At 36.2% G+C, this 13,872-nt stretch overlaps 1 long non-coding RNA gene across 1 annotated transcript in view; it reads right to left on the minus strand.

The window, feature by feature from the left end:
* LOC116556761 overlaps window positions 1-13,548 on the minus strand; it is a 20,516-nt gene extending 6,968 nt beyond the window's left edge. The window contains exons 1-2 of the long non-coding RNA XR_004271149.1: window positions 13,538-13,548; window positions 7,170-7,174 (exon numbers count right to left, since the gene is read on the minus strand). This is a non-coding gene — a long non-coding RNA (uncharacterized LOC116556761). The remainder of the gene's footprint in view (window positions 1-7,169; window positions 7,175-13,537) is intronic.
* Window positions 13,549-13,872: the final 324 nt, after the last annotated feature.

Consider the following 13,872-nt stretch of genomic DNA (forward strand, 5'->3'; position numbering starts at 1 on the left):
CCAATACCCATGATGAACATAGATGCAAAAATCTTCAATAAAATACTGACAAGACGATTGCAACAGCACATCAAAAAGCTTATCCACCATGATCAAGTAGGCTTCATCCCGGGGATGCAAGAGTGGTTTAACATACGCAAGTCTATGAACGTAATTCACCATATAAACAGAACCAAAGACAAAAACCACATGATTATCTCAATTGATGCAGAGAAGGCTTTTGACAAAATTCAACAGCCCTTTATGCTAAAAACCCTCAATAAGCTAGATATTGACGGAAAGTATCTCAAAATAATAAAAGCTATTCACAACAAACCTACAGCCAATATCATACTGAATGGGCAAAAACTGGAATCATTCCCCTTGAAGCGTGGCACTAGACAAGGATGCCCTCTCTCACCACTCCTATTCAATATAGTACTAGAAGTTCTAGCCAGAGCAATCAGGAAAGAAAAAGAAATAAAGGGTATTTGAATAGGAAAGGAGGAAGTCAAATTGTCTCTATTTGCAGATGACATGATTTTATATCTAGAAGACCCCATCGTCTCAGCCCAAAAGCACCTGAAACTGATAAGCAAGTTCAGCAAAGTCTCAGGATACAAAATCAGTGTGCAAAAATCACATGCATTCCTATACACCAATAACAGCCTTAAAGAGAGCCAAGTCAAGAACAAACTTCCATTCACAATTGCCACAGAGAGAATAAAATACCTAGGAATACAACTAACAAGGAATGTAAAGGACCTCTTCAAGGAGAACTACAAGCCACTGCTCAACGAAATAAGAGAGGACACAAACAGATGGAGAAACATTCCATGTTCATGGTTAGGAAGAATCAATACCATGAAAATGGCCATACTGCCCAAAGTAATTTACAGATTCAATGCTATCCCCATCAAGCTACCAATGACCTTCTTCACAGAACTGGAAAAACCACCTTAAACTTCATAAGGAACCAAAAGAGAGCCCACATAGCCAAGTCAATTATAAGCAAAAAGAGCAAAGCGGTAGGCATCACACTACCTGACTTCAAACTATACTACAAGGCTACGGTAATCAAAACAGCATGGAACTGGTACCAAAACAGAGATATAGACCAATGGAACAGAACAGAGGTCTCGGAGGCAACACAACATATCTACAACCATCTGATCTTTGACAAACCAGACAAAAACAAGCAATGGGGAAAGGATTCCCTGTTCAATAAATGGTGTTGGGAAAACTGGCTAGCCATGTGCAGGAAGCAGAAACTGGACCCCTTCCTGACACCTTACACTAAAATTAACTCCAGATGGATTAAAGACTTAAAAATAAGACCTAACACCATAAAAACCCTAGAAGAAAATCTAGGCAAAACCATTCAGGACATAGCTGTAGGCAAGGACTTCATGACTAAAACACCAAAAGCATTGGCAACGAAAGCCAAAATAGACAAATGGGACCTAATCAAACTCCACAGCTTCTGCACAGCAAAAGAAATAGTCATTAGAGTGAATCAGCAACCAACAGAATGGGGAAAAATTTTTGCTGTTCACCTATCTGACAAAGGGCTGATATCCAGAATTTACAAAGAACTAAAACAGATTTACAAGAAAAAAACTAACAAGCCCATTCAAAAGTGGGCAAAGGATATGAACAGACACTTTACAAAAGAAGACATACATGAGGCCAACAAACATATGAAAAAATGCTCATCATCACTGGTCATCAGAGAAATGCAAATCAAAACAACATTGAGATACCATCTCACGCCAGTTAGAATGGCGATTATTAAAAAATCTGGAGACAGCAGATGCTGGAGAGGATGTGGAGAAATAGGAACACTTTTACACTGTTGGTGGGAGTGTAAATTAGTTCAGCCATTGTGGAAGACAGTGTGGCGAATCCTCAAGGACCTAGAAATAGAAATTCCATTTGACCCAGCAATCCCATTACTGGGTATATATCCAAAGGATTACAAATCGTTCTACTATAAGGACACGTGCACACGAATGTTCATTGCAGCACTGTTTACAATAGCAAAGACCTGGAACCAACCCAAATGTCCATCGATGATAGACTGGATAGGGAAAATGTGGCACATATACACCATGGAATATTATGCAGCCATCAAAAATGATGAGTTTGTGTCCTTTGTAGGGACATGGATGAACCTGGAAAGCATCATTCTCAGCAAACTGACAGAAGACCAGAAGATCAAACACTGCATGTTCTCACTCATAGGCGGGTGTTGAACAATGAGAACACATGGACACAGGGAGGGGAGCATTACACACTGGGGTCAGTTGGGGGGAAATAGGGGAGGGACGGTGGGGGGTGGGGAGTTGGGGAGAGATAGCAAGGGGAGAGATGCCAGATGTAGGTGATGGGGAGGAAGGCAGCAAATCACACTGCCACGTGTGTACCTATGCAATAATCTTGCATGTTCTTCACATGTACCCCAAAACCTAAAATGCAATAAAATAAATGGAATTTAAAAAAGCATTTGTCTATTTTCATTTTTGCTTTGGGGTACCAGCTGTTGCTTATTTCTTTCCTTCACAATGTTTTGCTTCTGTGTAGGTCTTGTGATTTTTTTTTCTTTTTTTTTTTTTTTGCAAGTTAATATGTGTTTGAACTTTTTCTATGGGGATATTTTGAGAACTGGGTAGATGTTGTGATCTTCTAGGGATGATTTTTAAAATTTGTATTTTGCCAGGCACTCTGAGTATTACCATCCAAGACAATGGTAATATAGTTTTTTGGCTTGAGGCTTTTTGGACCACCCCAAAAATATAAACTATGGCCCCAAATACATATTAGGGGAGATACAGATCCAAAGTTTAGAGACAGAATAGTTTCCTTACTGTCTCCCTTTGTGAGGCATATTTTAAAAATCTTTCAGTGGAGGTGTAAACCTTGGGGCCCTAGATATATTCCACAACATCCAATATGGTTCCGTATATTTTCTGAACCCTCAGCTTTACCTACACTCTCCATTTGGCTGAAGTTGTAGGGCAAGCTCCGGTTTGAGAGCTTGCTTGCATCTCTGAGGTTATTACTTTACTTTATTTTTGACTTCTTAAGATTTCCCTTACTTTCCTGCTGACTCATTTACACATTTTCAGAAATTTAAAAAATATGTTTTATCTATTTTTTTGTTATTTTATTGCTGAAGTTTATCTTTCTGGATATCTATTAAGCCCCTGGCCTATTAAAAAAAAAAAAAAAGAAAGAAAAATAATTCCAAAGGGATCAAGTGTAGACCTCAAAGTGATCTGGATCAATATCTTAAGACAAATTGAATAACATTAGCTCCTTCTTTTAAGCTTCCAATTCCTGGGAGAATAATTTCTGAAATATATTGAAAATTTCCAAAGTCAGTTTTTTTCAGTGGTAAAAATAAAAGCACTCTGGTCTGAAGAGACTTCTGCACCAGTGCCTAGTTTCAGTAAGAGTGAAAGTTTCGGTGAGTGAAAAAGTATTACTGCATATTACCTACCAGGTTTTTAACAATAACGATTACACAACTGTTATAATCTTGAAGATTATGTTGCAGTAAAAAACCGTGGCAATGAATTCCATAAAATATTTTTAAACAAGCCAATTATATATATAAAATGTCAGAATTAACTTTATTTTTACATGCCTATTGAGAAGATTGAAACACTTTTCTTCAGCTCAGGATGAGAATGCCTGCTTCTCCACACACTTGGAAACACAGAACTTGTATCTTCTCACTGGGTAAAACTAATGGGCCTTTGAGGTAAAATGCTAATCTATGGAATCTAAAGCTCTGAATGATAACTTTCAGGTTGTAGGAAGTTCTCCTTTACTAACTGAATAATTTCATAAAACAATAGATTTTATATGTAATGAGTAAATATGTTACTATAGTATCTTTACCCCTGCTGATGACTTCTGTTTTGCCTTTGTTTAAATCATATTTAAGTCCTGTCAACACATGAAACAAAATAAGAGGGTGCCTGAGAGATTGGTTAAAAGCCTCAGTTCTGATGTCCATTCACTTGAGTTTGAAACCCAGATTTGTCACTGGGTTTGTTCATGGCTATATGAACACGGGAAAATTATTTATCCTCTCTGAGGCTCAGGGATCTGGAATATTTATGAATTTCTTAAATTATCGACTTTAAAGTACAATAAAGTACAATCCAGAACTGGGTAGACATGATCTCCTAGGCATGATTTCCTAAATTTCCTCGATTCTAGTATGGTAAGAGATAAATTTTCATTGATATTTTTCTCTATACAGAGAAAATAAAGTCAGCAGAAGGAAGAACAACTTTTACTTTTGCCCCTAAAGATTATCATAAAAAGACAGACAAGTATATCTATATTGTTTCAAATGCCCTTATACATTTGCACATTAATTATATACAAGAATGTGTTTGTCAAATCCCTTCAACTTTTTCTACTTAGATTTGCCCTCAAAGAGTCATTCATAAACTATTTATATACTTTCTAAAAATGATTCATAGCCCAAGTGGTATGATTCCCAATCTTGGGCAAGAATGCTATACAAATCTAAATAATGGGGTTCCATTCCCAATGGGAATCTTTCACAAGTCAGACAGCCAGCATTTTCAAAGTTTGCAAACCTTGTAAGTAAACATAGGTTGTGTGACGGCTTCTATTATTTGCCCAATAACAGCTCTTGTATACCCCTCCTTCTTAGGAACTATGCCAATGTTGGATCACAGCTGTGAGTAATTTGAGTCAAAAAGGGAGATGATAAATTGGGGGAACCAACTTGTGGAACACCGGGTGCCTGACAAGGAACTGATGAAAGACTTGGATTAATACCTGGGAATCATAGCTTTATCTAATGCTTACAAAACCCAAGATGTAAAATATGACACATTCTATGACTATGATGATCCCTTCCAGCCAAGAAGGGGTATTAAGATCTGTTTAAGTAGGTTTTGCTCAGCACGAATGGCTCATAATGTAGCAGGTGCGATGTCCCTCTGTGAGATAACTACAGTGAAAATCCTATTTGGACCTTACTTTATAATACATATTAATGAACTTTTATTTTTTAATGAGGTGTACTTTTGAAAAAATATATACCCTTTTAAATATTAGAATGAGGTGACCACTATTAAAAATTCACCAAATTGTTGAGTCATTTGGCAGGTAAAGTCCTTGTTTTGCAACTGCAGAGATTAGTCAAGACCTCATTTTGTACCCCAATAGTGGTCCCCTGTAACATCACCAAGTTAAACATTTTTCAGCTCTTCTTAATTTTCCATTTGAATTGCAATCTGCATATACTGGATATATTTTCCTACAATCCAGTTATCAGCTATAGCTTAGAAAAGTTTGTTTAACCTTTAATTTCATGGCTTATAGAAAGTTTGATGCCATTTCGTAAATTTCTGCATATTCCCAAAGAGGTTATAATGTCATGGTCACCATTGGCTCTACTCTCCTGTTTATTCTGAATTTGTACATGATACAAAATGTTTATAAAATGTTTATCCAGTGATGGCATCACTCATTTATTTATTCATTTAACAATTATTTATTGAGACCCTATTATTTGTTACACTACATTATGTGTGAGGAACTGGGCTGGTTGTAGAGGAAACAATAGGCTAGCGTGGGAAGACATTAATAATCACACAATAGAACATTATGAATGATACATGCTACGATGGGGGAGAATATCATGGTGCAAAAACATAAAATAAGATTTTATCTAGTGTAGGAGGTTAGAGATGCATCCCTGAAAAACAAATGACTACTAATATGGGATCCAAAAGAAGAGATTTTAAGCTAAAGGAGATGGTAAAGAGCTGTTCCAGCAACTCCTTCAAGAAGCTAAGTGGTAGAGAAGAGAAAAGGGGTAGGCTAATAGATAGTAGTGGTATATGGGACAGGGAAAGGTTTTTTTTTTTATAGTAATAACTTAAGTCCTGATGTGAAGGATTCAGCTCTATGAGAGAGTGTAGAATATGAGAGTGGTAAGAGATAACAAATCGTGTATAGTTCATGAGGTGGCATGAACTTATATAGGGGAAGAGCCAGCCCTCTCTTTTCACAGAAGAGAAGAAGGATACTTCAAAGGTACAGATTTGGTTGATGGGTGAGGGAAAGATAAAAGAGTTACCATCTGATGCCTTCTCCTTTCTTTTAAAATGTCAGATTAAGTCTGATAAACTGGAGAGACAGAGGAGAAAGCTTAAAGGTTTGAGTGAAGATTTGATGTAGCTATTGCAAAAAGTAGAAGAGTCTACAGGCACTGTTGAGGGCCCCTTTGAGGTTGGAGAGTTTTTTTATTTATAACTGGACCAATACTCTCTGGTAACAGGACTTTCTCTGGCAATGTTTAACTACAAGAATAGCAAAAACAGATGGTTGTGCTATAGAAGGTTGGGATTTAATTAAATGCCACACACATAAAAGAATTGGCGCAGACAAGATACTCAGCTTCCTTAATTCTCCCTACTCCCACACATACATCCTCAAAAACCCATTCACAAAAGTCCTTTGATTTGTGCATCAGTTTACTTAACTTTGAAGGACAGTACGAGGTTTGCATTGTGGCAATTCAGTCTATTAAAATTGATTACACATCTTTTGCTTAAGATGCCTTTGCTCACTCTGTTCTGTTGATTGGCTCTTCACTCTTTCCTTTTCTCTACTTTCTCTGTTCTTGTCTACTCCCTCCTTTTCCCTTAATTTCTGTTCATTTCTAATGCAGTCATTGAGCCATCCCTTTTCTTTCATTGCTTCCGGCTAAACCAGGTCCTCAGGGTGTCACCTTCTCCCAGAAATAGCTTATCAACCTGTTTTCCTAAACAAAGGCCATTCCTTCTTTAAAATAAATTCAGGTGCCAGCAGTTAAGTGGGTACTATTTTCACCCTTGACATATTATTTTTTATTTAATCCTATTTTTTTTTACTCGTGATAATCTACTCTAAAGATGCCTTTGTTGTTTTCGACCACAGAAAAAACATGTTTGTCATCTCTTCTGTCATCACTCATCAAATGTGTGACCTTGAGAAAGTCTTTTCAGTTTTTTAGATGAAGGGTAGACAAGTTACAGCTTGAAAGACAATCTTACCAACTGCCTGTTTGTATAAATAAAGTTTTATTAGAACACAGTCACATTTTGTTTATGTATTGTCTCTGTGCTCCAATAGCAGGATTGGTTAGTTATGACAGACACTGTCTAGCCTGCAAAATGGAAAATATTAACTGGCCTTTTAAAGAGTTTGTCAACCCCTGTTCTAGATCCCACTTTATCGATCTGTAAAATAAAGGACTCCAAGAATATGCTCTCTCATTAATTATCTTTTCAATTTTAATATTTAAAAAGTTAAAGTCACAAATTTTGGTCTCTGCAAAAAAGTCATATCATCTGACAGAATTGACAAAGTAGCATTTGTGGACTCTATCATTCTGTATACCTTTATTTTGCTTTATTTTTTATTAATATATCACCCTCTTGTGTAGTGTTATTTTATACACACACACATATCTGTTTTCCTCCATTAATATATAAATTAAAGATAAAAAATGTTTTGTTCACTGGTATACCCCAGTGTCTAGAATAATCTAGCACATGATAGATGCTCAATAGATGTACTGAATAAGCGAATAAATGAATTAATAAAATACTTCTCATTGGAATTTCCTTTCAGTTGCATGATACACTGGACAATCTATGGGAACAAGTCTTTCTTAAATTGCTCATAGTTCCTAGGAGATTGTTACAGACTGAATGTTTGTGTCCCCCATCCCTGCTGCCGGCCAGATTTATACATTGAAGCTCTAACCCTCAGTGTGACTGTATTTGGAGATAAGGTCTGTGAGGAGATGATAAATGAGGTCACAAGGGTGAGGCCCTAATCTGATAGGGCTAGAGCCCTTATAAGAAGAGGAGACACCCACACACACACTCTCTTTCTGCTGTATGAGAACATAGCAAGAAGGTGACTGACTGCAGGCCAGGAAGAGAGCCCTTGCCAGGAATGAAACTGACAAATACCTTGATCTTGAATTTCCTATCTCCAGAACTGTGCAAAAACACATTTCTGTTATTTAAGCTACTCAGTCTGATATGGCAGCCCAAATAGACTAATGCCAGAATATTTTCAAAAGACCCCTAGAAATATGTATTGATGACCTCTCCATACTCTTTTCTTCCCTGAGAGCAACAACATTCAGCCATATACTATTGATGGAATAAGCAGTGGGCTTTATGCATGTGTGATTTGTAAGTATTAAAAATATGTCATGTGTTAGTGAATTAAAAATAATAATCACCTCTCTCTGCTCATAAATTAAGGACTCTGCATCATATTAATGGACAATCTTATTCAAAACAAAGTGTTATTACCATAGCTATATAAAATGGTAGTTACGCATGTGAGCTCTGGAGTCAGACTGCTTGGACTGCATCCTGGTTCTACTTAACTAATGGTGTCATCATTGACAAATTACTTATATTCATTTTCTTCCCCTATAAATTGAAGAAAATAGAAATAATAATTACATGTACCAGTAAGAATGAATTAGGCTATGTTGCAGTAACAAATAATTCAAAGTTTATTTCCCACTTCCTCTACATTTCTATTGCAAGGCAGCTAAGAACTGTACTCCAGTGGGTCTGACTCTAAGACACAGGCTAATAGAGCACACTCTATGGAACACTGCTAGTAGCACTAGCAGAGGGCAGAGAGATCCTGATGAATTGCATATTGGTCCTTAAAGATGCCGATAGATAACGACAATCATCACTTTCACTTACATGTCATTGTCTAAAAGCAAGACATATGACCATACTTAACTCCAAGGGAGGAGAACACTCTTACCATTTCCCAGCAGAATAAGAAATATTTGTGATCAGCTCTAATGACTACCATATTATCTCACAGAATTTTTGTCAAAATCAAGTAAGCAAGACTCCAAAGCATGAGTTACAGCTCGAGAAACAAATAAAGAGCTTACTAAATATTAGCTATTGTTATTATCCCGTATTTAATTACACACACAAAAATACTCCTGTTGGGAAAAATTGAAAACTATTTTTAGCCTTGCAAGGAAACTCTGACCCCAGCAAATGTAAGAGAACACAGACGCGGTTAACAGAAAACCTTTCTTTCTCTAACTACCTTTATAACTCCCCAGATGAGAACTCAATCATCTGACTACAACAAATATTTTCATTGTCCTCCCGTCAAATTGATTTCTTAGAGAACACAATAGAGAGGAAATACAACAGAGAGTCTTTACACTGTCATCTGATTTTGATTAGGTATCTTGCCGTTTTTCTTTTAAGTCCAACATTTCGTTTATTTCTAGCTCGGTTAATTACTGATTTTTTGCAGTAACTGGCTATGTTAAAATGTATATACAGGTCCCTTAATCTCACACCTCTCATATATTAGCATCATTTAGAAATTGTGGCTGATCTGCAATTTTTATCCCAATCCGTTTTCTGTTGTAGTATACAATGTAGCAAGTGAAACAGTGATATGACCCTAATTTACAGAAAAATATAAAACTAGTGGATTGCATATTGATGCAAGAGTTAAGCCAATTTGCTTTCAGCTCTTGATTTAACTAACTAGTATAGTACTGTGTCTTGATCAAATCACTTAATCTCCTCTAAACTAAAGTTCTTCATATAAAGAATTAAGGGAGTTAATGTAAACCTAATTTACTTCCACCGTACATGATCTGAAGTGACAGAAGATGATCTCTAAACTCTTTTCTAACTTCAAATACTAGTGTGTGATGCAAAATCCTTGGTCCATGGTTATGTTAGTACCCAATATGTAGAAATTAAATTAGATTCCTAAATGTCATTTCAAGCTGATTTTCCAGAACTTCAGTTTATTGAAATGAATTGCTCAATTGTTTGACTTTTCTTATCCAAGTGAACCCAAATTTCACAATTTTGTGCAATTCACTCATCAATAATTATCAAAATCATCTGAAATATATTCAGTCGGCAATTAAAAAAGAAAATGCCCCAGGTAACAAAGTCAAAGAATGAGAATGATTCATCCAACTGTTGAAGCTTGATTAATTGTTTGTCAGAGGCATCCACATTAGAAATCTAATGATTATAAAGTCCAATGACATTTAATTTTTCAAATCTGTTTACCACATTGTTTTTAAAACAATGACATTTATTCATTTTTTTTACTTGAAAATTTTGATAGAATTTATGCAGCTATTTTTTAAAATTAAAAAAATTCCAATAATTTTTTCAGAATCTCTATCGTTTGTCTCTTTAATAAAATAACTGACATTTGTAATGTCACTTTTAATTTATAGCAACGTTTCCCTTGTTAACCAACCCAAGGATTTCTATAGAGAAATGATAGTTTATCCTGATAAGCAATTGTATAGGAAGTTTTCTGTCATAATACCTATTTTTTCATAAATTTATCTTCAAGAGTCACATATTTACGGTGCATGAAACAAAGATTCATAAAATCCACTGAATTTAGTTTGCGTTCTAGATACTCCTGGTTGTTTGCCCCAATGGTCATCCCAACACTTTGGCTTTCTTTCTTCTTACTATAAAGGATAAAAATACCCATCAAATCAGCTTACCAATCTTCCTGAATCTAGCAGTGGACATAAGAACCAAAAGTAATGAGATGTAAGGGGTTGTATACTAGTGCCCTTCTAGGAAAAATTTTGCTTTTCTCATAAATCAAACAAGTGTGGCAGTACCAGCGCTTTCCCTTCTTCATGGACTTCATTACTGCAGCTATAGAACTCCCCTCAATATAATGATGTCAAAACATGAAGACCGAAGGCCAAAACACCCAACAGAGTGGAGCACAAAAAGAGAAAGAATCTGGATCTTTGGTGACGTTAATGGGTATCTGCCCCAACACTACTTACCATCATTTCCTCTGATCGTCACCTTGGGTAAAATTTAAACTGCTTTCAGCCAAAAGCATCTCTTGCCAACATAGTTGGCATATTAGCTTGGCTATATCTGCATACTTAAAAATTGTATGCTTTATCACCCACACACTAAACTTATCATTATTTCTATTGTAACATTTTAATTAAAAATTTGTTTGTGTAATTGCTGAAACAAAAAATCCCTAAGAGACTCCTTAGATATTTGTGCCTTCACACAGAGCCCAAACGGTCCCATGGACACCATTATTTCGCCCTAGGTTTAAAAGAAAAAAATTCTACAACCTTTCTCATTAACTTGTTTCAATGGCTTTTAAGAACATTAAGAATTTGGAAGAGGAGGTAGAGAATAGCCTGGAAAAACTTCAATTGGCTTCTGGCAGTTGCTGTAAATCCTAAGAGAATGGCATGAAGTCAGGCAGTGTGAATTTAATAGCATCTTTGGGCAACTTGGGAATCTCCCACGGTGTCTCAATATGGCAAGCAGTTATTTGTTGCTAGTACCCTTTATGCTTCCATTTATTTTGACTCTGGGCCTTCCTTGTATTTTATTTTTCTCTGAAGTTGTTTCTCTCACCCTCCATGAGACACTTCCTCTGTTGTCGAAGTAGATCCATATAATGAGATGGATGAGATACGAAAAATCATAATGAATAAATGAGAGACAAAAAGGAAAAGGACAATTATTCAAGGTCACCCACGTTTGGGGCTCAGTTTCACACATAATCTGGTCAGGCATGCATGTATCCAATGTAACAAATAGTATGAAAAAGCTAAATCGTCTGGTTCAAAATATATAAATGAGAAAACCTATAGGAGACCATTACATTATGCTGAATTAAGTGTCACAGAATCTTCTGTAATTTTTTCCCCTCAGAATCAATAGGGCTATCTGATAATCAAGTCTGGGACTATATAAAGAAGAGTAAGCTGGACTGGAAACAAGGTGACAATCGTCACAAAGGCAGGGACAGAGTTCCCAAGACAATATATGTCTACAATCATATCCTCTAAATGTAGAAATGAGTCACAGGTGTTTGTTCACAACGTTTCATTGATGTGGCAGACTTTAAAAGAGCATGAATTATGTTTTTCTTGATAATTTCCCCATATCTATTATTTTGTGGAACAGTGCTACTTAAGCCCTGTCAAGGAAAATATGTTTCAATATTAATAGTTATATTTTCCCTTAGAGTGAATATAGTTATTTTTTTCTATGTTTTTATTATACTAAACGAAAATCTTCTACATGGGAGAAAATTAATACATATATTTACATAACTTTTTTTGAGAGAGAGAGTTTCTCTCTGTAGCCCAGGCTGGAGTACAGTGGCGAGATCTTGGCTTACTGCAACCTCTGCCTCCTGAGATTGAGTGGCTCTTGTGCCTCAGCTTCCCAAGTAGCTGGGATTACAGGCATGTGCCACCATGCCCAGCTACTTTTTTATATTTTCAGTAGAGACGGGGTTGTGCCATGTTGGCCAGGGTGGTCTCAAACTCCTGACTTCAAGTGATCCACCTGCCTGGGCCTCCAAAAGTGCTGGGATTATAGGTGTTGAGCCACCGTGCTTCACCCACATATTTACATAATCTAAACATGCTATTCAAAGATAAGGTGGGTATGAATAGAAAGGCATATTAAATATACAGATGGAAGTGGATGAGGCACAAGATTCTTCATTTTCCAACAAGGTCATCAGGTGTCATTCACTTTGTATGCCAGAATAAAGATAACAAAATGGTGGTCACAAAATTCACTGAAGGTTAGGCAAAATATAAGCCAAACAGTAGATGCTAAAAGCAATTTTTGAATAGTTGAATGGAGAAATGAATGAAGTAGCAATTACAGTTGAATGAACATATGAATGAAGTAACTTTAAAACTAAAACTAGCCTTATAGTTTTGGATAATTAAGGAAATTTTATTTTAAACGGTTTGCTTTGCTTTTAGAACTATAACAGAAACCAAAAACATTATGAATAGTGTTCTACTATTAAAACACAGATGCAGACATTTAGTAAAATATGAATCTATTTTGCTGATAAAAGAAATTATTGTATTCACCTAGATACCAGTGTGACAGGAGAGATGTTAGCCTTTATATTCAGCAGTACAAATACAGGAGGCTTCCAAGTCTCATAGAGATTCCAGTAGCTTTTAGATCAAGTGAGTTTCACCAGGTTAGCTATTGGTAAATTTCTCTGAAACTTATGTTTCCAGGGTTGTGTGTAGAACAGATTTCTCACCCAAGTTTGGGGCCATCATTCCTACCAGTCATTTTTCTGCTACCAAGAAAATTATATTCCCATTGTTTCTGAATAGAAGGATCTCAGAAAAGTCATCCTCTGGACACCTCTCCTGCATGACACTCCCTTATAAGAACATAAAGTGACAAAATGTTAGGTTTGCAGTATGCAGAAAGCAGGGGCTATGACGTTCTTTCCAATATTGTCAAGCTCTGTGGCTACATTTTGTAGAAGTTTGTAATAAATCTGTACTAAATTAATAATATAATCTACAGCCTCAATAGCAAGAATTGGGCCTTATTATGCCAGTCTCTCTTTTTGTAGAAACATACACAGTTTCAGAGAAATCGTCGATGGGCATTTGGGTTGGTTCCAGGTCTTTGCTATTGTAAACAGTGCTGCAATGAACATTCGTGTGCACGTGTCCTTACAGTAGAACGATTTGTAATCCTCTGGATATATACCCAGTAATGGGATTGCTGGGTCAAGTGGAATTTCTATTTCTAGGTCGTTGAGGAATCACCACACTGTCTTCCACAATGGTTGAACTAATTTACACTCCCACCAACAGTGTAAAAGTGTTCCTATTTCTCCACATCCTCTCCAGCATCTGTTATGTCCACATTTTTTAATGATCGCCATTCTAACTGGCGTGAGATGGTATCTCAATGTAGTTTTGATTTGCATTTCTCTAATGACCAGTGATGATGAGAATTTTTTCATATGTTT

The sequence above is a fragment of the Sapajus apella genome, unplaced genomic scaffold (genome assembly GCF_009761245.1).
Source record: "Sapajus apella isolate SASKATOON/1434 unplaced genomic scaffold, GSC_monkey_1.0 scaffold17, whole genome shotgun sequence".
NCBI classification, from domain to species: domain Eukaryota; kingdom Metazoa; phylum Chordata; class Mammalia; order Primates; family Cebidae; genus Sapajus; species Sapajus apella.